The sequence below is a fragment of the Rana temporaria genome, chromosome 8, assembly GCF_905171775.1.
Source record: "Rana temporaria chromosome 8, aRanTem1.1, whole genome shotgun sequence".
NCBI classification, from domain to species: Eukaryota; Metazoa; Chordata; class Amphibia; order Anura; family Ranidae; genus Rana; species Rana temporaria.
In genome coordinates, this window is record NC_053496.1 from 90,245,800 (window position 1) to 90,272,407 (window position 26,608).

The following is a 26,608-nucleotide window of genomic DNA, read 5'->3' on the forward strand; positions in this document are numbered from 1 at the left end:
GGCGTATAGGTAAAGCTGCTATTTCTTGGCCTATCTTTAGACTTGCCATGTTAAAGTATGGCCGTCGTTCCCGCGTCGAATTACATTTTTTTTTTTGCGCAAGTCGTCCGTGAATAGGAAAGGACGTAACTCACGTCGACGTTCAAAAAATCACGTCGGTGCGACGTCATTTCGCGCTAAGCTTGGCAGGAAATTTCAAAACGGAGCATGCGCAGTTCAAGCGGCGCGGGGATGCGCTTCATTTAAATAAATCACGCCCCCTACCCGCCCAATTTCAAATACGTCGCTAGAAAAACACTACGCCGCCGTATCTTACGGCGCGAAATCGCTGTGGATTCAAAATTCCGCCAGGTAAGATACAGTGGCGTAGCGTATCACTGATACGCTGCGCCAGGGCAAATGTATCTGAATCTGGCCCATAGTATTTAGTCTTAGAAACCACTTTAAATTTAAGTGTGCCATTATCTTTAAACGTCAACAAGATGGACATCTTTTTAAGCTTCTCTTGCTCTGATAGGTTAACATAAACCATCAGAGTTTTTCATTAAACCTTGGTGTCACAGAAGGCATAACCAAGTCTCCCTTCTCTAACTAGACTTGTTGAAAACATATTACTCTGTGTCTCAATCCTGTAAATGTAACAGAGCAGCCTTGAGGAATTGATCACACAGTAAATCATTTTTCATTATCAGTAGCCAGGAAAGCAGGATATCAGATGTACAGGCATTAACACTTGCTGACAGGATAGTAATTTGCACTCACCAGACAAACAGACTGGCATAATCCTGCCATCTATAAAAACACTGACAGTTTGCCTCAACTGTACTATTGTCCAAAAATATGAGAGAGTGGAGAAAGAGCTTCTATTATCAGCAGGCAAAAAAAAAAAGAAGCTTTTTTTAGAGCTGGATATTGAGACTAAAGATGGTATCATGGGAATGCACACAGCAAACCTTCTACCCACTAAATCTAAAAATTGGCATCTTGGTCACCGACTTTGTTTCATTGGACAGTGTAATAGCAGTTGGCATGGTTTAGGATTAAAGTGATTGTATAGCCTTTTGAAGAGAAATAGGAGGTTTAGAGCTTTTAATCATGGGTGGCCGAGCCCATTGAACAGGGCCGCCATCAGGGGGGTACAGGCAGTAAACCTGTAAGGGGCCCGGATGGCAACCCCCTTTTTTTGTAAGGGGCCCGGAGGTGCCCCCTATTTTTTTATACATATATATATATATATATTTTTTTTTTTATTATTATTATTATTATTATTATTATTATTATTAAAGGGCCCAAAGCTCCCCAGGGCCCTGGATGGCAACCCCCACTTTTTTATTTATTTATAGAAATAAATAGAATGGTCCATAAAGACAGGAATGAGCGCGTTTGGATGATTTTGAACCAGTCTGCCCATTCTCCTCCGACATCAACAAGGCATTTTTGTCCACACAACTGCCGTTTACTGGATATTTTCTCTTTTTCCGGCCATTCTCTGTAAACCCCAGAGATGGTTGTGCATGAAAATTCCAATACATCAGCAGTTTTTTTAAATACTCATACCAGCCCAACCATGCCACGTTCAAAGTCACTTAAACACCTTTTCTCCCCCATTCCGATGCTCAATTTGATCTTTACCACGTCTAGATGCCTGAATGCATTGAGTTGCTGCTATGTGATTGGCTGATTAGCAATTTGTGTTACCAAGAAATTGAACAGATGCACCTAATAAAAGTGTCCGGTGAGCGTATCTGGTACTTTTAAAAAGTCACTTTAGGGTCACTGGTCCTTTAAGGAAATTCTGTGTAAAAGAAAAAAAAAAACACAAAAAAACAACACGTGCCGTGGGTGGTCACAGTCAGGCCCACTCAATGATCTCCAGCAATCACATCCTAGGAAATCCCCCCAATGTTTATTTTTCCAAAGACGTCTTGCACTATTATTGAAAATAAAGTAATTACAATTCCATATCTCCCTACACAAAATGCTGGTGTCAGACAGAAAAGAATTTGCTAGGGGTGTAGGAAGGGGTAGGGCAAGGAGGCTCCTTTTAAAGTATGCCAAGGTCCTCAGGAGGTCTCAAAACATCTCTTTGGCTGGAGGGATGGAGGGCTTGGGGTTAGCATTGATGCTGAGATTTATTTTCAATGGAGGCAGACTGTTGTCATCCAGTCTGCTTGGCTTTGGTGATGGAGGTACAGGGTTTAATTATATAAAAACACCACTGGCAGCAACCTTTATATCTTTACTGATTAATGATTATACACAGTCTATCTAATACAGAAATGTATGCAAGTATAAATAATTTGAAATGAAAAGAAGCAAAAGGCTAGCATTAGGCAAAGAAAATAAACGGATTAGAATTGACTGTTTCTCTTTCTGTTTATTTATTTTTCTTTCATTTGTGTGTGTGGTATGTGAACGTGTCTGTTTATTTTCTTTTGGGTGTAAGAGCATATTTATTTTGCTGCAGAATTTGGTGTGTGTGTGTGTTTTCCTGTAATTGATGTAACTAAACATATAAGAACACACAAGGACATTAGAAAAAACCTGCACATTCATCATGACCCTTATGACAGTGCAAACACGGTACAGTGACCAGAAGGAAAATTTGGCACATGTAGTAAAGTGACTGCTACCTTTTATTTTAATCAAAAGAATTATACATATAGTTTTTTGCAGTCTGCTGAAGAATCTCTGTGTTAAGGCCCCTTTCACACGGTTGGACCGTTCAGGTCCGCCTGTCAGTTTTGATGGCGGACCTGAACGGCCACTTCATGCAGTCCTATGGAGCGTCGAATGTCAGCAGAGACATGTCCGCTGACATCTGATCCGCCAAAATCAGACGGATGGCGATACGTCCCCATCTGTCCATGGCGGATCGGATTGGGTGAGATCTGATGAAAACGGACATGCAGTCCGTTTTCATCAGATCTCTCCATAGGAGACAGCGGTGCTGCACAAGCCCCTCCCTGCTCAGTGAAAGGAGAGGGACTTGTCATCCACCGGCTAAGCGGAGATCAGCGGAGAGATCTTCCGCTGAGCCGGCGGACTCCGTAGCGACAGAGTCTGCCTCTTGTGGAAGAGGCCTAAAGGATAAGTATATTATATATTTAGATATTATGTAGTTATCATTGCAAAATTAATAAAGTTGTTCCTTGCACACCAAGCAAGTCAAAAAGGAAATATATATACGCAAATTATGTGCTGCCTCTCAGAACAGGGGGTTTTATTCCTTACGCCCGCATATACAGTACATATTTTTATTTGCCCCCATCATAGCAAACCTCTTCATGGGGGAATGGGAGGACAAAACTATATTCGCCAAAGCCCGCCCCCATTTGCTACTTTACAAAAGATACATCGATGATCTTTTTTTCATCTGGGAGGGAAGCTCGGACACATTACAACTATTCTTAGAGGAATTGAATGATAATGGAAATAACATCAAGCTGACTAGCGAATATAGTCTGGTCAATATACATTTTCTCGATGTTGATATTTTCAGGACTGGCAATAGGTTGGGGACGAAAGTATTCTTCAAGCCCACCGACTCTAACAGCTATTTACCTATTAGCAGTGGCCACCATTCGATGTGGCCTAGGAATATTCCTAAGGGCCAGTCAGAAGAAACTGCTCAGAGGACAGCGACTTTCTACTGCAGTCTCAAATTGTAAAGGATAAGTTTACTGAAAAGGGTTATCGAGAGGAATCTCTTGATTCCATTATTTCGGAACTATCCTCTGCACCCAGGGAAAACCTACTGTGTGAAGCAAATAGGCCTGTAACAAATGTTGTTCGTGAGTGGAACTTTTTTCAGGTTTCCACTCTCAGTATAGAGAGGTTGAAGCGATCTTTGCCACTCATTGGCATGTGCTCTTGATTGCCATCTAAACCATGATTTGTTTATCGGAGGGCCTTGGAGGGCCATCTTTGCGGACAAGGTAGTCTGTAAATTTATAGATCCCCCCATCTTCCTTTTAGGATAGAGATGGGTTTTTTGCTTGCAGAAGGTGTCGAGCTTGTCTTCAAACAATAAAGAATTCACCATCAAAGAATTCATTACATGCAATACCTCACATGTAGTCTATGCTCTTCAGTGCCCTTGCGGCCTAATTTATATAGGCCGCACAAAACGAAAAATTAAAATAAGGATTGCTGAAAATATCGCAAACATTCTTATTGGTTTTAAAGACCAAAATATGTTGCTTCATTTCAAGCTTTTTCACAATCAGAACCCCAGTGGTCTCAAATTTTGGGGAGTAGACCACCTGAAACCCACTTGGAGAGGCTCTAACCTCGTCAGAGACCTCTCCAGGCGGGAAAATCAGTGTATATTCTCCGTTGACACTTTATGCCCGAAGGGGTTAAATGTGGATTTAGATATAAACTGTTTTATAAGTGATTATTAGATTTAATATTTGTTTTAATTGACATCTCAAACATTATACTATCGGTGTGGAGTACAATCTACTTTTGGTATTTTCACCTATATGACTTATGAGCTATTTTATATATTATATCATATTATCAATATATATATATTTTTTTTTTCATATGTTTATCATTCCCACTGATGAATTTATATGCTAAACGTTTAGTACTATTATTAAGGCTATGTGTTTAACGTTATTGTCTGTGGTATCTATTTTGCAACTACTCATTTTATGAATTGCCTTATTTATTATGTCATTTTATATTTATTAAGTTAGTTGATCCTAATCAATTTGAGGTTTAAATGTGTTATACATGAACCTCTTAGTTATATGAGGAAAAGTACCCAGAACGTTATCTATTTTGTGTGGTGTTATAGATCTGACCCTCCTCCCCGCTCATAGTGAGAACCGTCTTGGATACACATCACCACGGCGTGATGTGCACCTATGGTTGCGCCTGGCGAGCCTTGATTGGTCCGTGCGGAGGGAGAGGGAGGATTTTATTGAGCGGAGTCAGCCGTGTAGCCACGACCTCCGTACAAGTCAGCGAGTGACGAAACTAGTCAGGGCGTGAGCTACCCGACACGCTGGAAAAAGACTCCTGCATTCCACGAAGCGGGACTAGGAAGCATCGCACTACCTGGAACCAAACTGTGGCTTAAGCGGGAGATGCTGATCGCATTTAGGATCTGGTGATCTTTTCAATGTTCATTTCTTTATATTTGAATGTACGTTTAATGTATAGGGGAGCTTGGTGTTAGGGGCTACTTTACAATTAAAACAGGATTACGCTATGTTGGCTTCCTCTGTTTTTATTTGTTTCATCTGAGGCTCCCTCCTTGCAAATGGCTCCTTGGTAGATGCAGCCTGCAGAGGTTCACGGTTAATGGATTGATATTCATTGAAACGCCAATAATTCATTTTTTTCTGGTGAGTTTGAACCCCGAAGGGGCGAGTGTTCACATGTGGTGGATTAGAAGAGTGTGGTGGAAGGTGCACACTGCTATTCTCTTTAAGGACTCCTCTTTGGACATTATTAGAAACACATTTATTGTGTCTCTCATCTATCACTTAATTTATGGTGGTGTTGGCCAATTCTGTCACTCAACATCAGCGCGGTTTGTATTTTATTTCTTGAATGGACAGTTTTGTCTTATTTATAGTTGGTGGAATACTTTTAATATATATGTATATATATATATATTTATATATATATATATATATATATATATATATATATATATATATATATATATATATACACATACATACAGTAATAGAGTAACAGTATACACACTATATGAGAGTTTAATAAAGATTTCTATAAATCATGTTTTCCAAGATGATTTTATACATAATTTATGAACATGTGGATTGAGAGGAAAATACAAGGCAGATAATCCAATTTGTTTCAGGAAGAGGCAAAAGGAGTCTGGTCTCTAAAACATGAACGTTTGGTGTGAACCCCTTAAAGGGTTAGTAAAGGAAAAAAAATGTTTCCTTTAAAATAACAAACATGTTATACTTACCTCCACTGTGCAGTTCGTTTTGCACAGAGTGGTCCCGATCCACGTATTCTGGGGTCCCTCGTTGGCTGTCTCTGGTCCTCCTCACAAGTACTGACCACAGTCATGCGAGAGCTTGCATGGTGGTGAGTAATTGCGGGCGCGCTCCTGTGATACAGCGAGCGGGCCATAGCCGCTCACTGTATGACTCGGCCCCACCCCTCGGCGCGCCACGTCACTGGATGTGATTGACAGCAGCACCAGCCAATGGCTGCGCTGGCCTCAATCTATCTGCTCTAGACAATCAGTGGCCAGGCTGAGCGGCGAAGAGGATCTCAGGACCGAGCGCGGGACTTTCGAGGGGTCAGGTAATTTCTTCAGTGTTGTCACATGAAAATATATAATAAAAAATTTACAAAAATGTGAGGGGTGTACTCACTTTTGTAAGATACTGTGTATATACCCCTACTTTTTCCAACATGACTGCGCACTAGTGAACAAAGCAAGGTCCATTACCACTTAAGGATCGTCGCACGACTATATACTGCCTTACTTTGAAGAGGGATAGCTTGGTTACGTCACCAAGACTGGGATGCCATTAAAGTTCATATGCGTGTAAAGGCAGGTGTCCCAATACTTTTTGTAATATAATATATATATTTTTTTCCTGCATATGTCACATTTATCATATTTTTCACTGTAAGGAGAGATTGAAAACACTATTGGGATTTTTTGCATCCCTCCAAGTATTGCCTTTACTCCAGAGGGTTGCTGGCAGGCATGTCTGATTGCTGGAAGCAATGCTTGAAGCTGCAGAATCTCTTGTGCATAATAGGCCATGTATGGCATTTAAAAATCAGAAACACTTTCAAAGTTTAAGTTTACACTAAAGAGACAAGCATTACTCTGGTTGGGAAGGATGATTAAGTATTAGAATGAGCATAAATATACCCAATAAAACATTCCATGGCACTATGGTTCCAGATCAATTACCCAGTCCCAGTATTAGCCACATGATTTACAGTAGCTATTCATTGCCAGCCAAACATCTGTAGGTTCTTAATTTGTTTTAAATAACGACTGTGCAGATCTTAGTGCCCCAGTGCATGGTTGCCTCAGCCAAACTTAAAGATAGGCGCATACAAATGGCAATTTTCATTCCATTTTAACCACTTTCGAGCAATAGGAAATTTAAAAATAGGACTGCAAGTAATCACCAGAAATGAAGCAATACATACAGTCACAAGTTTGATCAACCAGCTGGTTGGATGCATTAAGGTGAAAAACATGAGGGTTTACAACACCTTTTAGGTCTCAACTGCATCCATTTCAGAACATATAAAATCAATAAAAATGGTTTCTTTTAAGAGGAAATCCATTCCTTAAAAAGGGACATCCTCACACATTAAACGTATCACTTCGGAAGGAATCCGCTTACCACAGCTGATATTCCCATTTTGACTTAAAGCAGAACTTCACTCTCTCAATTAACATTGACTATTTGTAATCCTTATACCTCAAGCATTAGTAAATGGATAGGATAGCAGATCATATTTAGTTGTTTTAATTTATTATTTTTTACATTTCTTCAGTTGCTTCCTGATTTCTGGCCTAGGCAAAAGATATCATACATCTCAGAAGTCTTCAGAAGGGGAGGAGAGGTTTTCTCAGCTAAGCGCACCCTCCTGTCTGCATGCCTTAGCTAAGGGCAGATGGTTTCCCGGGATTAAATGCTACATGAAAGATCTGCCCTTACAAATAATAGCCACAGCCAGGAATGCTAGGGGGGTGTCTTTCAAAATGATTTCTCAGCAATAAAAAGCATGATTGCAAAGGTAAGTTTGCAAGGCATCAACATTACTTAGAACAGCTCCCATCCTGTGGCCAGGAAGATCTGTTCACTCAAGTCCCCAAGAAATATGGCATGTGAGTGGGTGGTTCAGCCCATTAGTGGCTGCCCAGAATTAAAATAACAGTTTTAAAATGTTTAAACTGTCTATAAAACACTCACAAACACAACATCCACACTGAAAAATATATGGGCAAAATATAAATGAATAAAATAACTAGTTTACCTTTTTAAGTAAACCACTCCTATGTCAAAGACAAGTATCAACATTACAGTACATTATATGGAAAGAAATTCTTCTGTCTGCATAACTTGTGTATGAACAACCCCCCTTGCACAATAAAATGACCTCACTTGCTATAATGAGCAGGGGGGGGGGGGGGAGCACATATTATTTATGTCATAGCGCCGTTCTGTCATGCTCGGCAGGTGACATGCAGACAAGCAGCTCCTTCACAGTAGTAAAGAAGTTGGCCACATGATCTCCAAGACTCCAAATCATCTCACAGATATTTTAATGTCTCTGTTGACATTACTAAAATATCCACTAGAGGAAGGCTCTGATGAAGCGGAGAAGTAGAAATAAGACTCTCAGTTACGTTAACAAGGTATAATGTGCTGTTCTGAACTTGCTGGAAAGGCAACACTAAGTAAAATATTATCTGAAAAATTCACACAACATCTAGAATAAAAGCCTACACCATCTATTTCAGTTTTTCTCAACCAGAATTCCTGGGAACCTAGGGTTCCTCTACAGGTTGCTAAGGGTTCCCTTGAGCTTTGAGAAATTTCTGACTCTCATATAAGTAACCAGTGACACCAATAATCTTTTTAGACATTTTTTACTGACCACAAATAGAAAGAACATTCTTTCCACTGCCAATCATGCTAACGTACCATCAGCTGTAGATATAGTGAATATTAATAGCGGTCGAGAAAGGCTGATCTAACGCTATGTATGTTGGACAACCAACAATACTCCAATATACAATATACTTTTTTTATATAAAACTTACCGTCTTCTAGTTTGGCAGTGGAAACCATAAAAACTTTACTGCTCACAATGGAGAGTCCTAATAGTTTCCTTTTCTTACTGGTTGCTACCTTCACTGTAGGCCATTGACTAAAGCTGGTCATAGACGGATGGAAATGTGTCCAGTTCAGCAGAGACCAGCCACATGTTGATCCATCAATGGCCGTTCCCGCTTGACAGAAGTTGAGTTAAGATTCGACTTTTGTCAAAGGGGATGTTAGAAAATTTCCATTCGATCATCGTCTGCAGCCATTCAGCTGCAGCGCTAATCTGTGTATTATAACAGCGCAGAAGTCTCCACTGTCAGAATATAATAGTACAGAGGGAGGATTCCTTCATCCAGCTCGCTTGTGCGCATCAGGGAATTTTTTTTCTTTTCTGTGAATCTCCATTGCACAAAGCAGGTAAGTTTATCATGTTTGTTATTTTAAAAAAAAAATAGACTTTAAAATCACTTTAATGATGTACATGATAACATTAAGAAAAGGAGGCAAAACTTTTAATTGCCATCCATGGCCTAAAAAATGCAAAAGCAGCAGATGATTTGATCACCTGATCTGCTAAACAGACCATGCACTGGTTAAAGCTCTTCCAAATTTTGCAGAGAATTAGAACTTTTGACAATTTTTTACTACTGTCTGTCTATTGGGAGACTAGGAGAAGAAAATGAGAAATACAACTAAATAGATAATAAAAATTTGTTCAACATGCTTTGTTCCAAGTGGACCTTTCAGTAACTGTTTAAACCTACATGAATACATTCCTGATAGGGATCGATCGATACTCACTTTTTTAGAAGTATCGGTCAAAAAACTGACAATATTGCTTCAAGGGTTTTGCTTTATTGTAATAACAACTGATACGGCTCGGCTGTTATGAGGAGGAGGAGGGGAGCCCCCCCCCCCCGCATCGCTCGCCCGGGCTCTCCTATTCCAGCGGGAGGCCCGAGCAACCAGCCGGTTTGTCCGCCGGCTGGCCGAAGAACTGAACAAAGCCGATGCTTCCCAGATTACTGCCACCTTAAAAGGCACCAGTTTTTTACAAATAAAGTATTCAAAACCGCTGATCTTGACGTTTTGAATACTTTCAAGTTCAGAGGAGGGGTTTGGGGTCCTACACACCCCCGATCGCTCCATAAAGAGTACCTGTCAATGCCTATTAGGCCCCGTACAGACGAGCGGACAGTCCGATGAAAACGGTCCGCCGGACTGTTTTCATCGGACATGTCCGCTGGGAGATTTCGGTCTGATGGCTGTACACACCATCAAACCGAAATCCGCGCGGACAGAGAACGCGGTGACGTAGACGACACCAACGTTCTCTATCGCGCAAGTTCAATGCTTCCACGCATGCGTCAAATCAATTTGACGCATGCGCAGGATTTCTGTCCGCTGGTTAGACGTACTAACCAGCGGACGTGTCCGCCGGACAGCTTCCCAGCGGACATGTTTCTTAGCATGCTAAGAAACATTTGTCCGCTGGAAATCTGTCCGCTAGCCTGTAAACACGATCGGATCTGTCCGCTGACACTGGTCGGCGGACCAGTTTCAGCGGACATGTCCGGTCGTGTGTACGAGGTCTCACTGTTACAAGGGATGTTAACATTCCTTTTGACAGCAATACCAGTGATAAAACCAAAAATGTCAAAAAGGACAGTGTAAAAAAAATTATCTAAAAATGTACAAAATATCGGCAAATAATATCAGCCATCGGCAGGAGAGGTGGCCAAAATATCGGTATTGTATCAGCACCGAAAAAATAATAATGGTCAATCCCTAATTCCTGATATGTTACACTATACGGGAAAAGTTGTTTTTGAACTCTACCCTTCATTATACAAATCGGACTTTGATAATTTTGTCATGGAAAAGTCACTTCTAGATACTTCTGACTAAAGTTCAGTCTGCAGCAGGAAGGAAGACATCCTCAGTCTCCACTCCTCTTACTGCAACATTGTACATCTTTAGCGAACTATAAGGTAAGAAAGATTACAGCAGTGGGCTGATTTAGGTCAGATATTTTGAACACAGCCATGAACCAAACAGGCACCAAGATTTACAAAATTGTTTCATCTCCGTTCCAGAATCTTAGTCCAGGAAGATGATGCTGAATTTAGATGATGCCAAATCCAAATAGACACCAGTAATTCAAAGAGATAATCTGATGAAGGCATTGCCAAGAGGAGTACTTTTATTCCTTTTAGAGGTGATAAATAGCAGTAAGTGTTGAAGTGGGACACTAATTAGCTTGCATGCACTTAACATGAAAACCTACATCTGATGCCAGGTCGACTTTAGATATTCTGAAAGATCTATACTCACTTTGTTTCTTAACAGAATTGAAGTTGCATTAATATGTCTTTGCTTTTTCTGCGCTTTATCAAAATCCCAACATTACAAATACCTGTAAAAAACAAACAAAAAACAAACGTTTTCATATCTATACCAAACTGGATGAAAACAAGCTTTATTATATATAAATGTAGAGTCAGACAAACATTGCATGCATGATAAATATTGCATCAACAACCAAGTTTCCTAGAAATTATACCTTTGAAAAGAGAAGTCATTCCATACACATTGGGTGCTTTAGGAACACAAGGACTCTTTATCAATCCTGAAAAGTGGCCTTGTTGTCTCAAAGGCTGGTAAAATCTACGGCATCTGTTGGTCTTTTGAAAAAATACATTTGTGTTCAATTCTGCAGCTTTATGCCAAGACACCAATCCTCTATCTGCTGTACAGTATGTATAGCTATGGATTTTATATGGATAAGAGCATGCTAGCCAAGCACTTATTAAGATTCACTGTAAACAAAAACTCAACCTAAAAGGATATCCATCACTGAGAAAAGATCAATTCAGCATGTAGCAATTCACTAATTGAACAAAGTAATGTCTTCCCACTGAGCCTGGTTAGTGTCTATATTAATGTTTCAACTTAATGCAAGCACAGAGGCTTTATATACACGTATTGCACTAGCGCTGCTAATGTTTGAGTATTAGTACTTTTGACATATTTTTGGACATACACACACACACACATATATATTTATTTATATAGCTTCTATGCAGGTTTTCTGCATAATGTTAGACAATGATATAAAAGTAGCCAAAACCTTTGATTATCTAATGCTGATTACTTGGCAATGGTAGCCAGAATTTTTGCCGCGACCTCTATGTTTTTTTCCTTCAACCCGCTAGGTTAAAGGAATGAAAACTTGTACGCCCAGATTCTCGGATTCTCAAATTGGCCGGGTGAAACTCCACTTTAACTTTTACAAGATGAGAGCCAATAAACCGGAAGAATATACGGTCCTAAAATGTTTACACATACCCCAAAATTGGAGACCACAGCTCCCTTGATACTATGGCTACATAACATATGCTCTGAAACGCCAGGTCATGTGACCCTGTAGCAGGTCCACACTGTGGTTACTGCCATCAAAAAAGAGTCATTCCAGTGGAGGTCCCCTCTCTTCCAGGACACATGATCTGAAACTGGAGAACCCATTTTTACATTTGTACATTTTTATACTTTTGAATCCCAGGCCTGTCTCGCCCCATGTCTCTTTAATGGCTCGCCGGCATAAAGGTGCTCTTCAAATTAGTTACATAAAAGCTTGAAAAGTATAAAGTAATGTTTAAATTCTATCCAAAGTCAAATGTTTTATTTTATTTTAGTTTTGTATAGTGAGTGGGGGCGTACTGGCACTCCTGACCAATCTAACAATACATTTTTGTTCTCTTCTGTTAAACTATCTCATGTGAATAGCCTCTAGCTATGTTGTACACCTGACAATGACAGGGGCCTGCTTTAAAGCATTTAGGTCTAAACAAAATGTAGAGAAAAATCTCCCTAATGTGACATTTTAGACTTTAAAACACAATTTCTAGCACCTACTTTTACAAACCTTAGCATCTAAGTGTGTCTGTATTTTTAACAAATGACTTGGCCTTCTAGTGCTAGTGTTTTTCACAATACACTCAAACATTTCTATTACATGAATGAAGGAGATGCTAATCAGATCATTTATGGCCAAACAGGCAATGAAATGCATAAAGTGGGCACATTTGTGAAATCAGTAGCAAAATTGTACACAATTGTTAAATGGGACGGATGCACAAGTGTAATTGCATCTCAGCACAGAAGCTTGCTTGTCAGTGAAGTGGTGGCAAGTGGAGAAGTGCATGTTGGTACAGTGGTGGCAAGCAGGGTAGTGCTCATGGGTAGAGTGATGAAGCGCAGGGTGGGTAGTGGTGGCCAGTGCAGAGGTGGGCAGTGGCACAGTGGTGGCAAGCAGGGTAGTGCTCATCGGTGCAGGGGCAGTGTAATAGTGCATGTTTGTGCAGTGATGTTGAGTAGAGTAGTGCATGTTGGTGTATCGGCAGAGAGTGATAAAATAAGTGCAACAGTGCAGAAGTAAGTGATGGTGCATTGGTGGTGATTGGGGAAGTGTGTGTTGGTGCAGTGGTGGACAGTTCAAGAGTACATGTTGATGGTGTGGTGGCAAGTGTGGTAGTGCACGTTGCTGCAGTGGCGGACAGTTGGGTAGCACATATTGGTGCAGTGATGGTTAGTGTGGTAGTCCACATTGCTGCAGTGTCGGACATGAGGGTAGTACCTGTTGGTGCAGTGGTGTAAATGTGGTAGTGCACGTTGGGTAGTACGTGTTAATGCAGTGGTGGTAAGTGGTGGCAAGTGTGGTAGTGCAAGTTGCTGCAGTGGCGGACAGTTGGGTAGTACATGTTGGTGCAGTGGTGGCAAGTGTGGTAGTGCAAGTTGCTGCAGTGGCGAGCAGTTGGGTAGTACATGTTGGTGCAGTGGTGGCAAGTGCGGTAGTGCAAGTTGCTGCAGTGGCGGACAGTTGGGTAGTACGTGTTGATGCAGTGGTGATCAGTGTGGTAGTGCAAGTTGCTGCAGTGGTGGACAGTTGGGTAGTACATGTTGGTGCAGTGGTGGCAAGTGCGGTAGTGCAAGTTGCTGCAGTGGCGGACAGTTGGGTAGCACATATTGGTGCAGTGATGGTTAGTGTGGTAGTCCACATTGCTGCAGTGTCGGACATGAGGGTAGTACCTGTTGGTGCAGTGGTGTAAATGTGGTAGTGCACGTTGGGTAGTACGTGTTAATGCAGTGGTGGTAAGTGGTGGCAAGTGTGGTAGTGCAAGTTGCTGCAGTGGCGGACAGTTGGGTAGTACATGTTGGTGCAGTGGTGGCAAGTGTGGTAGTGCAAGTTGCTGCAGTGGCGAGCAGTTGGGTAGTACATGTTGGTGCAGTGGTGGCAAGTGCGGTAGTGCAAGTTGCTGCAGTGGCGGACAGTTGGGTAGTACGTGTTGATGCAGTGGTGATCAGTGTGGTAGTGCAAGTTGCTGCAGTGGTGGACAGTTGGGTAGTACATGTTGGTGCAGTGGTGGCAAGTGCGGTAGTGCAAGTTGCTGCAGTGGCGGACAGTTGGGTAGTACATGTTGGTGCAGTGGTGGCAAGTGCGGTAGTGCAAGTTGCTGCAGTGGCGGACAGTTGGGTAGTACGTGTTGGTGCAGTGGTGGCAAGTGTGGTAGTGCACGTTGCTGCAGTGGCGGACAGTTGGGTAGTACATGTTGGTGCAGTGGTGGCAAGTGTGGTAGTGCACGTTGCTGCAGTGGCGGGCAGTTGGGTAGTACATGTTGGTGCAGTGGTGATTAGTGTGGTAGTGCAAGTTGCTGCAGTGGCGGACAGTTGGGTAGTACATGTTGGTGCAGTGGTGATTAGTGTGGTAGTGCAAGTTGCTGCAGTGGCAGACAGTTGGGTAGTACATGTTGGCACTGGCAAGTGTGGTAGTGCACATTGATGCAGTAGAGGACAGTGGGGCAGGTCATTTTGGTACAGTGGTGGCAACTAAAGTAATCTAAGGCAAGGCACATTAAAAAAACGATTACAATATTTTTTATGACAGATTTACTTGGCATTCTCCTTTAACCATTAGTTCAAGTTGTATAATCTGCAATTAATGGACACACAAATCATCCCCTCTAGCAGAGGATACAGCCCAGAACAATGAAATGTATGTTGTTATCTGTCTCTCCCCATCTACAATAATAAATGCACTTGCCACTCACAGTGCGGTGCCAGCAGAGCCCTGGCAGATGGGAGCAGCTTTAACACAAAGGGAAGCAAACAAGGCTTGTTTTGAACAGAGCTGTCATGTCAGTGCACTTGCTCTGTGGATTGTTTGAACATCAGCAGAGTTTATAAATCCTGTGAAATTAACACTGGGCTTTCAACTGCACCAGTGAAGTTCATCAAGTAATTTACTGAAAGGTTTAACAAGAGGACCTAATATGGCATAAGAATGCAAATGGCGTAGAGCAGCAAAGCGAGCAATCTAGAATGACACAGGAAAGACGAGGCTTGCATCTAAGCAGAAACCTTAAAATCTTTCACTCTCTGCGCAGCAAGTTCTTCTTTAGAAAACAATAGAAATGACAAACACCTCTGGAGCAAGTGAGTATAAAGACCCAGAGAAGTAAATGCTGCTTGAAAAAACAAAAAAACATAATGAGCCAAAGTGCAATTAATGCCAAAATACATTCAGCTGACTATATACAGAAGAACACACTGTTCCCTCATCTGTGCCCGACTAATTTGTGCTGTCCTAAACATAACAGGGAAAGGCACTACTTTCACATAGTGGTGAAGTTGTATGACACAGCGCCACCAACAGGATCAAAGTAGTATTGATCCAAAATCAGTGATGCAACTATACACACAAGTGACCACGTAGCAGAGGTCAGTACACCTGCTAAAAAATGAATGCTGATCTGGTTAGGTCAAAGGTAAATAAACCTTATGTGGTCAGACCAACCTAAAAGGCAGCAGAAACATTACAAAGAAGAAAAGATGTTCTCCCTTTGATAAGGGAAAACATGTAAAGTAGAAGTTCACCTTTAGGAGCAAATTACATGTTACAACCATATTTAGGGTGTAACATGCGCCCATTGTACCTGCTCCCGCTACCTGAGCTCGCCTGAACGCGGTCTAATTTTAAAAATGGTGACTGTGTGGGGCTCTGCCTGCACAGCCGTGCCATTCACTCACAGGAATCTGTGAATGAGAAAACTCATCATATACTCCTGGAGTAAAATGCGAACAACATGTTACTATTTATTGTATTAACCACTTGCTTACTGGGCACATATACCCCCTTCCTGCCCAGGGCCAATTTTCAGCTTTCAGCACAGTCACACTTTGAATGACAATTGCACGGTCATGCTACACTGTACCCATATGACATTTTTATCATTTTTTGCACACAAATAGAAATTTCTTTTGGTGGTATTTAATCACCACTTGGCTTTTGATTTTTTGCAAAACAAACAAAAAAAAGACTGGAAACTTTAAAAAACAGGTAAAAAAAAAAACTTCATTAATGTGAGCAGATGGCCCCCGATAGGTTGGCACTGATGAGGTGGCACTGGTGGGCACTGATGAGGCTGCACTGATAGATGGAACTGATGGGCACTGACTGGCAACACTGATAGGTGGCACTGGTAGGTACTGCTTAGCAGAAGTGACTGTCAGTGTGTGGGACTGATGTCCCATTTATACAAGCCAGGAATTGGCTTATTTTTTTCTTCTCACGCGGTTAGCAGATTACCGGCTTCTGTTTACATCACGTGATCAGCTGTCATTAGCTGACAGCTGATCCTGTGGTAAAAGGGCCGGGATCTGTGATCACCCGAGTCCCATTAAGTCGGTGATCACAGAGCGTGGTTTTGAAGAAGCACTAGTCAAGTGTGAAACATGTCTCCTCTCCTGTGTCCTTGTCTTGGTGGAAGTCATTATGACTTATGTACAAATAAATCTATGTTGGATCGTTTGGTGGTGTGCAGCGGTATCCTTTTTCTATCACAGTGCGCACCACCCATGTCCGGTAGGGGGCACGAGGACGGGAGGATATTCATAGATGCCCTGCTGGCAATTTAAAGCGGAGGTTCACCCTAAAACATTTTTCTACCTTTACATTGTGCTCGCTTGAAACAATGACAGTATGCGTTTTTTTTTCCGCTGTACATACCTTCGTACAGCTATTTTTCCCCACGGCTTCCGGGTAGTGAATCACGCAGGAGCGGGTGTTCCTATCCAGCAGGTGATTGACGTGATGACAAAAACTACCTCCCCCTATCGCATAAGGAGCGTCACGAGTTGCCGAAAGAAGCCGAACGGCCGTGCGCAGGCGCCGTATAGTGCCGACTCGCCGTTCGGCTTCTTTCGGCAACTCGTGACGCTCCTTATGCGACGGGGGGAGGTAGTTTTTGTCATCACGTCAATCACCTGCTGGATAGGAACGCCCACTCCCGCGGGATTCACTACCCAGAAGCCAGGGAAGAAAATAGCTGTACGAGGTATGTACAGCAACAAAAAAAAAAAAAAAACGGCATACTGTCATTGTCGAGAGTGAGCTGGATGTAATGTTAGAAAATAGTTTTTAGGGTGAACCTCCGCTTTAAGCCCGCGCTGTAGCCATCTTTTGGCTATAGCACGGACGTGAAGAAGTTAAGGTTCGAGCATGCATACAGACACAAATTTTGCTTTTTGACAAACAGAAGTGCAACTTTAAAATATATAAAAATAAAATAAAAAATCCTGTAAACTCTATTGGCTGTTATGCCAGGCTGTAAGTGGGGATGGGGAAGTATATGGGAGCGCACAAGGCAGAGAACTGGATGGTCTGAGGAAGCTGTTTTTTTACATAGTGCCAGGCACTGCTACCTTGCTGGGAGGCGAAACACTTACCATGTTGCATCCAGACAGACACGAATCTGACGAAGGCGTTCTTCTGTGGTTTGCAGGGCTTTGTTCCAGAACTCCCAAGGCAGCAGGCAGACAGGGGGAGCCTGCGTCTCTCAGGCAAATACAGCTTGCCCATAGTCAGGGGGCTGGTGCTTTACAAGACAGACAAAGCTTTGTGGAAAGTGGAAGTTTAAGTGGGTACTGGAGATTTTAGTCAAATTAAATAGGACTAAAACTAAAAATGAAAATAACTAAAAATACGGCTAAAACTAAAAATGGCATTTTAGTCAAAAGAGTATGACTAAAACTAAATCCAACATCACAATTAACAGTGGAGTGTCCCCAATAGCAAGCCTCCTGCTATGGGGGCACTCGAGCAGGCTCGCTCGCCTACAATGCTCCTGAAAATGGACATTGTCTATTCACGCACAGAGCACGGCTTATCCCTGCCCCCTCTCTTTCACAGTATTACTTATGGTAACAAAATGGGTGTGTGCTGTAAATTGTCTCCTGTTTATTCTTGCTGGAGGCCACCATTTTGTTGAAGCCCAGAACTATGCTTTTTAATGCATGTTTACTACTGCAACTGTCAGTCAGCAGGGATAAGTCAATGGTTAAGGATCAGGCACCCAGTGGCATCCCAACAATAAGGAGCAGGGCTTTTTTTCAGGGGGAACTTGGGGGAACTCAGTTCCACCACCTCTGGCTCAGACCCTTTGGTGCCTGCTCACCACAATCACTTGTAAACACAGAAGTCCAGTTTTTGTGTTTACAAGTGACAGCTCTGCACTCTGTGTGTAGCCACCTGAACTCTGCACTCTGTATTTTATGCAATCCTGGTATTTAATGGCTCTTTAAGACCCTTCCACTGTTTGTGAAAACTGAACAGGGTCGTGGTTGAGTTCCTGCACCTATTTTCTGAGAGAAAAAGCTCTGATAAGGAGTCATCCCAACTCTCAGGGAGGGATACCCCACTGACAGCAGAATACAAGCAAAAGAGTCAACATCATTTTTTTTAATTATGCGCAAGCAAAAAAACATGCAGCCCCCCCCCCCCCCCCCCCCCAAATATCCATGCCAGACCACATTGTAGCACAGGGTCTCTGAGGGCTGCCGTGTGCCAGGGGAAAAGTGTCAAGATATGGGAGGGGTCATGTTCGTGGGTATTTTTTTGTGGGTCAGCAGCCAGCATTCATCATGATTGGTGATGAATTTACATCTGGAGAACTTTTTTTGAAATAAAGGACATCTCAAAAACTGTCTTGTGTTTCATTTACTTTTGACTTTTTTGGGTGAATGAGTACCCCATGCATGTGAGGTGGGGTCTTTAGATTGTAAGCTCCTTGGGGGCAGGAACTGATGCGCATTTGCAATAGGTAAAGCGCTGTGTAAAGTGTCAGCATTACATTATTACCTGCGATAAATAATAATATAAAATGATGGCTAAATAGTTAGGTCTTTAAGAAATGGGTGCTTCAAAGTGAATCTCTGCAGGAAAACACCACAGAACTGTAATAATTGACAAAAATATGTCAATAGTAACTATACAGGTTTCTGGAAAAAACTGTCAGGTTTTAAACTTATATATTGAAGTACCACAGTCTTCCTTGAAGCATACTTATTTGATAGTAGTATCTTAAAGTTTCAGGATGTCCTTGAAACCTGTGTGTATGGAAAGTACACAATAAATATGATGCAGGAAGCAACAAACAGACTGCTTCAGGCATCCAGCAAAAACTGCTTGCAGCCTCTGGACTTGTATATTGGAACATCAAAGTGCACCTCAAGCAAAATACTGAATGTTTACAGTATCTTATAGGTCTAGAAAACAACTTTGTTAATGGGTGTGCATGGTAACATCCATAGTACAGTAAACACTACGTCTGTGTTGAGAGACACAACAGTCCCGGAATGAACTGGGTGGTTGTTGCTCTAAGTTCAAAGTACAATCCACAACTTGCATGTAAAATGTACACAGTAAACAGCATATAGCATCAAAAAAATCACTGTGCTCCGCAGGCTGAACTCGCTTTGATCACGCCCTTCTGAGACGAAACATACCAGAAAGACATCTCAGCTTCTAATATGGATCAAAAAGAGGAATCACGCTCTAAGATACTAATCAGAAAGTCTCCTCACCTGATCCAAAGCCAAGGGTGCTGGCAATGCATGGAATGATGCAAAATGAAGGAAAAGCGTTCTAGACAGCCGCACTCCAAAAATAAATTGCTTTTATTGTAAAATCAAAAAAAGACACAAAAAGCATGCCACAGCAGACGGGGTAAAAATCTGACGTGTTTCACACCAAACCTTAGTGCTTATTCATAGCTTACAACATAGAAAATGGATGTCCAGTATATACACAACTATAGGTCACATGACAAAAAGGATAGCAGCTGGGAATCCAATCAACAATCCAATTAGCAAGTTACCAATTAGTATCTGGTGTGAACCTAGAAAAATCCAGATTGCGGCTGGGTTCACACTACTACACTACTTTCATCCTACTTTGCTCTGCTACATTGGTCCTACATTTATCCTACATCCATCCTACTTTCATGAACAGGATACTACTTTGGTCCGACTTCAATGATATTCAATGGGCTGAAGTAGGATCAATGTAGGACCAAAGTAGTACAGGGAGCATTTTCAAAGTCGGACCGACTTGTGTAGGACCAGTTAAGACAGCTCTCATAGGGAAACATTGATTTTCACACGTCATGCCTCATGAGCTCCCAATGTAGGACCGTTTGTCGGACAAGTGTGAACCCAGCCTGCATGGTTGAGAGAGCAAACACACCTATATACAATTTAATTTGAAGTTTAAAAAGACCACAAAACACATATAGTTATTCTCATTCCAGAAATAGTCCTGAGAATGAGAAACAAATTAAGTGAATCAAAAATAATATAATATGGATCCTATGGTACCCCTTTATACTGATAATACTTGTGGATGGTGAGAGTTTTCTGCAAGACTTTCTTCCGCACATCTCTCCTATGATGTTAATGTTTTTTTAAGCCTGGAGCATTTCTATCTTCCCTTTGAAAGTTACACTGTATACTGCATGGGGATTGGATGGTACGTTAGCATTTATGGGATATATACAAGTGCATTTTTCATGATTTATACTCAAGTACATATTTGATACAAGCCATCTGGAACTAACGTGTTTGCTTTTATACCAATCATCTGAGAGAGACTTGCCTTTATTGTATACAAACCCTGACTTGTTCTTTGGATGTTGCCTGCTGTTCATTGAGCACACTGTACATATAAGGTCTGAATTAACTTACAAGATAGTGCAACGTCATCCAGCCAGTTTGGTCTGAACATGGGCGTAGCGTTCACTGGATGCTACTCACTACGCACACGCATCAACAAAGTTGGTGTTGTTTTTTAGGCCTGTAAGATACTGTAAATGTTCAGTTATTTTGCTTTAAGGTCTGCAGTTTCAATAAGGTACAGTAGTTCCAGTATAGTACAGTCACCAGTGGCGGCTGGTGCTCAAAATTATTTTGGGCGCAAACAAAAACGGAAAAAAATAAATCATCAATTGCTGCCACTGTGCCCATTAAACACAGCCAATGTGCCCATCAAACGCCGCCAGTTTGTCCCCCCAATTTTCGCCAGTTTGTGTCCCCAATTGCCGCCAGTTTGTGCCCCCAATTGCCGCCAGTTTGTGCCCCCAATTGCCACCAGTTTGTGCCCCCAATTGCCGCCAGTTTGTGCCCCCAATTGCCGCCAGTTTGTGCCCCCAAATGCCGCCAGTTTCCCCCCAGCCTGGAACTTACCTTTCTCGGGTCAGCCATCCTCTCCATGCTCCCTCGATGTCTTCTCCCGCCCTTGATGTTGCATCAGCCAATCAGGTGACTGGTAACCAGACCCGGAGCACCTGATTGGCTGAGAGGCGGGTCAGTGTTAGGGAAGCAATCCTCTAACACAGCACTGTTTAACCAGTGCGCCCTCTGGTTAACCATTTGGAAGCAATTAGAGCCTGCAGGCTCTAATCGGGAAGCCTATTAGAGCATCTTGCTCTAATCAGGCACTTCCAAAAACACGCCCACCGCTGTTATTTAGATGGCCGGCGCTCAACAGGGGGGGCAGACATCTGAATAGTGGGCGGCAACAATACATAGCTTCATGCAATGCATGAAGCTATGTATTGTTGATTGATGGGTGTGGAGGAGAGAGGGGGCGGCGCTCCAGCACCCACTATGGCCACTGATAGTCACATACAGAAAGTCCGGAGTCTGCAAGCAGTTTATGCTGGATGCCCGGCACAATCGGTTTGCTGGATACGGCATCATATCTACTGTGCACTTTTAATACGCAAAGTTTTCAGGAAAGCCTTGAAACCTATAAGACACTTAGCCAAGTCATTGGCAATTCTTTGGATTTACAAATATCCAGTGAGTTAGTATTCATCAGTGAGGACTGTGGTACTTCAATACACAAGTACAGCCTGAAAGTTTTTTCCAAAAGACAACCTCTATATTTACTATTGACACATTTGTATGAATTATTAGTAGGTGTGCGCTGCCATCTGCGGAGGCTTTCTATGAAGCACCTCTTTTTGATTTTTTAGCAGTAGAGTTTTCATGATACATTTAGGAAAAAATGTTTTTCCTTATTTAGAGATTCTTCAACGAAGCTGACATTTTTCATCTGCTTTGATGTTTTTATAGATCATGCAAGCTCTTTATAATGTACTCTAATATGATGGTTTGACAGTTTGCCCATTGGATCCTATGACTTTGGGATACCTTTGTGCAGTGTATTTTATGAGAATCAATAAAGGAAAATTTATGTTTTTTTTAATGCATACTCCAGTTAAATCTCTTCATTATCTTCTCCCTTATGAAAGGTTTTTATTTATGTTTGTGACCCCCACAGGGGGTAAATTTGGGGTGGTTGTTACTGGGGCAGGAAGCCACAGACAACAGTGAACACTAGGGCCGTCTTTAATATTGATTTGACCCTGGGAAAAAATCCCCCCGATGCAATTTCGCTTTCCACGTGCTCTGAGACATACAATAAATATCAGCTAGACTTAAAATCAGTTTAATGTATCATAGCAGGCAGCAATTGTGATTGGTTGCCAGAGGTTACAGCATATCATTACCACTTACTGATTGGCTGCTAGATGTTACAGCACACATTACAGCTCACTGATTAGTTGCTAGAGGTTACAGCATATCATTACCACTTACTGACTGGTTGCTAGAGGTTACAGCACATCATCCCCTCACTGCAAAGGGGCATGATATACATATGAATGCCGCTTTTATTTACATATCAATGCCGCTGGCCATTACTATTTACATATGAATGCTCCCGTTATTTGCGAATGAATGACAGTTATTTACATGTATACACAGGGTCTGCAGGTGAGTCATCTGTACACAACAATAGGGCAGAGCTGGGCAGCATTAGTAGCAGCACTTTACACTGAGATATCAGGACACAGCACAGGACTAAAACTTCAAGGGACAAGAGAATTTAAACTAGGATAGTTGGCAAGTATGAGGCAGCAGCTTTGGGCCCCACAACAATGACATGACCCAGGGCAGCTGCCCCTTTTGCCCTGCCTTAAAGATGGCCCTGGTGAACACATTAACAGAAGCTATAATCCTTCCCCATGCTATAAAAAAATTGTATTTTTTGCATTCTCGTGAAACAGATTTCACTTCATCTTCTAACCCCATAAAGGAAGTAGGGGCTCTCCCTAATATCACCAGTACAGAGACACAAAGAGAGGTGTCCACCGCAAACCACCACAGCGCTACTTCCTTGTTGCTGGAATGCACCTGGAAGGCACAGCGTCACTATGTCACTTCCTAATGCCGCAAGATCAACCATGACATTTCGTCCTTACGACTTCCTCTAAGGGCTTCTGAAGCTCAGAGGAAGTCGTAAGGGTGTGCATTCCAGCAACAAAGAAGTAGCGCTGTGGTGGTTTGCAGTGGACGCGGCCAGCATTTACATGCTCACAAACCTTACTGGATGCTATGGACGGCACGTCTGTGTAGATAATACCTGCTTTAATCTAAGCTTGGTACTGTGTCGATTGTATGGATGTCATGAAGGATTTATAAATAAAACAAGAGAAACGAGATTACACTATTGTGAGTCTTTCTTCCCTTTATAAACCTAGGACATCTGAGGAGATCGAAAGAGCCTGTTTGGGAGATCGATTCTAGTACGGATATGGGAGAGGATTGAATATACTGCATGTTTAGTGCCTACTAAACTCAACCTTTTGGTGAGTATATACCCGAAAGGGTGTGACACACGGTGGAAGCTGTTTGGAGTGAAGAGCACCTCGTAGGCCAACATTAAGCACGTGTGGGTTCACCTGGATATATTACTTCTGTCCCATACTTCTTATGAACCATTATAAGAAAAGATTGGTCACGCTGAGTGGAGTGATAATTAGCGTTGAATTAGTAAATTACAGGACTTGAACAGACTTGCTGTTTTTACTATATTTGCTTTACATATACAGATAATATACATAATATTCTGTCTGGGGTGGAGTTTTAACTTCTATGGGTCAATGTACATATTATCATTACTGAGTAACAACAAAATTGTAATTCCGTAATAAAATCAGACGTACAGCAGCCCATGCAGCTACTCCCATCTATTCAGCTCCAGCTGTAGACTCAGCAGCTCGTACCCTCACCTTGACAGAAAGGTTTAAGATCACGCATTAAAACAAAACAAAAAAATTCAAGCAATGAAAGGATTACATAAATACTGATGCCTAACAGCTGTGACAGAGTGCAATGTTCTGTGAATGGGCCTGCAGCAAAATACAGTATGAAAAGCTAATGCAATCTAAAAAATATGCACTATTTATAATGGTTATCTCAGAATACTACATACAGAACTATATTCACTTCTCACATTTTTTATACTCCAAAGAGATGTCATTTTTACCTTCCTCTGCCCAAAGACAGGTATGTTCTCTATGTGTATTCTCTAGCCATAAAAGTTCTCAGTCGTCTTTCCTTTCTGAGCAGCGTAGACTTACTGTCCCGGTCCCCGACACCTCTCGAGACAGATCTATGTGACCAGGCATGTGACATGACTGTTCAGAGCAACTTCATCCCCCAAACTTTCACCTGCTTAGTTCTGGTCTCCTGTAAAGAGTCATAAAAAAAAGCAACAGTGACGCCTCCTACCAGGGAACACAAATTCCTCACCGAATGTTTTTTTTTTTTGCTGTTGCTGGATAAAAATCAATGCAAATAATGGACTCCTGAGTCCGAATGCTCACCACTCCCTAAGGTTTAATTACATCTCAGATCGACTGTCCATTAAATATCCAGACATAGGAACCTTTCATGGAAAGACATCTAAAAAATGATAAAGAACTGCACAGAGTTCAATAAGTTCGAAAGAAAACAAAACTTGGAAAAAAGGCCAATAAAAATAGGTTTATTCAATAATGTAATGCAATGGGAATGTTGCTTCTCTGTACTAAACCACTCTATAGGGGAATATAAACATGATATAGGGACTTCTCATGACCTAAACTGAATGAACTTCAGGATACATGAAAAATCTGAGACCTATGAGAAGATGAATGAACAGAATGACTGGAAGCTTGTTGTACCTGATCTACTTGTTTTTTTATTACACATAGATTTTACGATTACGATATGGAAATACACATACTAAAATTTGGCCAGTTCAGCAGGAACCGTCATGCTTACAAACCAGTAGGGATGAGCTCCGCGTTCGATTCGAACCTATGTTCGAATCGAACATCGGTCGTTCGATCGTTCGTCGAAAATCGAACAAAACGGGTCGTTCGCGCCAAATTCGAATGACACTAAACGTCCCATAATTCACTGGGGCGTTGAGCGCTGATGATTGGCCAAGCATGCTGTATGTCCCGCATGCTTGCCCAATCACAGCGCTCAAAAAACGAAGAGCCATAATTGGCCAAAGCCAGGGTGGCTTTGGCCAATTATGGCTCAGGGGGATTAGTACACGCCCCCCACTATAAAAGGCAGCCTGCACGGCTGCCTAGTGTAGTGTGTTGGCGGTTCTAGAGAAGATCAGTCAGTCAGACAGAGAGAGATAGAGAGATAGAGACACAGTGTCTTAACTAGATAGATAGATAGATAGATAGATAGATAGATAGATAGATAGATAGATAGATAGATAGATAGATAGATAGATAGAGTAGGAAGTGTAGTCAGTATAGTTAAAAGTACAGTTTGTAGAGAATATATTCACATCCTTAGCCGTTGTCAATATATTTATAAACTGTACAGCTCAGCTAGTTTATCTATCAGGCAGGAGATTGTTCTACATGCAGCGCTCTAACGTGTTGTATTGCCTGCATTAGGGATTTACTTTAAATATAATTATTCTGTGTTATTTAACGTGTGCTAGTTAATTGCACACACAGACGCATTACCTGTTACTGCACGTGTGCAATTTATTTGCACAGAAGCGCAGTCGCTGTTAATGCAACTGGGCTATTGAATTGCACAGAAACGCAGTCGCTATTACTGCGTGCGTGCTGTTTAATAGCAACTAAAGGCAGTTGGTGTCACTGCGTGCGTGCTGTTAAATCGCATTTGACCGCAGTCGCTATTACTGCGTGCGTGCTGTTTAATAGCAACTAAAGGCAGTTGGTGTCACTGCGTGCGTGCTGTTAAATCGCATTTGACCGCAGTCGCTATTACTGCGTGCGTGCTGTTTAATAGCAACTAAAGGCAGTTGGTGTCACTGCGTGCTGTTAAATCGCATTTGACCGCAGTCGCTATTACTGCGTGCGTGCTGTTTAATAGCAACTAAAGGCAGTTGGTGTCACTGCGTGCGTGCTGTTAAATCGCATTTGACCGCAGTCGCTATTACTGCGTGCGTGCTGTTTAATAGCAACTAAAGGCAGTTGGTGTCACTGCGTGCGTGCTGTTAAATCGCATTTGACCGCAGTCGCTATTACTGCGTGCGTGCTGTTTAATAGCAACTAAAGGCAGTTGGTGTCACTGCGTGCATG

The 26,608-nt window shown here is 42.0% G+C and overlaps 1 protein-coding gene across 4 annotated transcripts in view; it reads right to left on the bottom strand.

The window, feature by feature from the left end:
• SORBS1 (sorbin and SH3 domain containing 1) overlaps positions 1-26,608 on the bottom strand; it is a 469,099-nt gene that overhangs the window by 189,147 nt on the left and 253,344 nt on the right. For 3 of the 4 annotated variants that reach the window (XM_040362222.1, XM_040362223.1, XM_040362224.1), the window contains one exon: positions 11,139-11,220. The exons of the other annotated variant lie outside the window; for it this stretch is intronic. The gene's annotated coding sequence lies outside the window, so the exon portion shown is untranslated. The remainder of the gene's footprint in view (positions 1-11,138; positions 11,221-26,608) is intronic. 4 annotated transcript variants of the gene reach the window in all.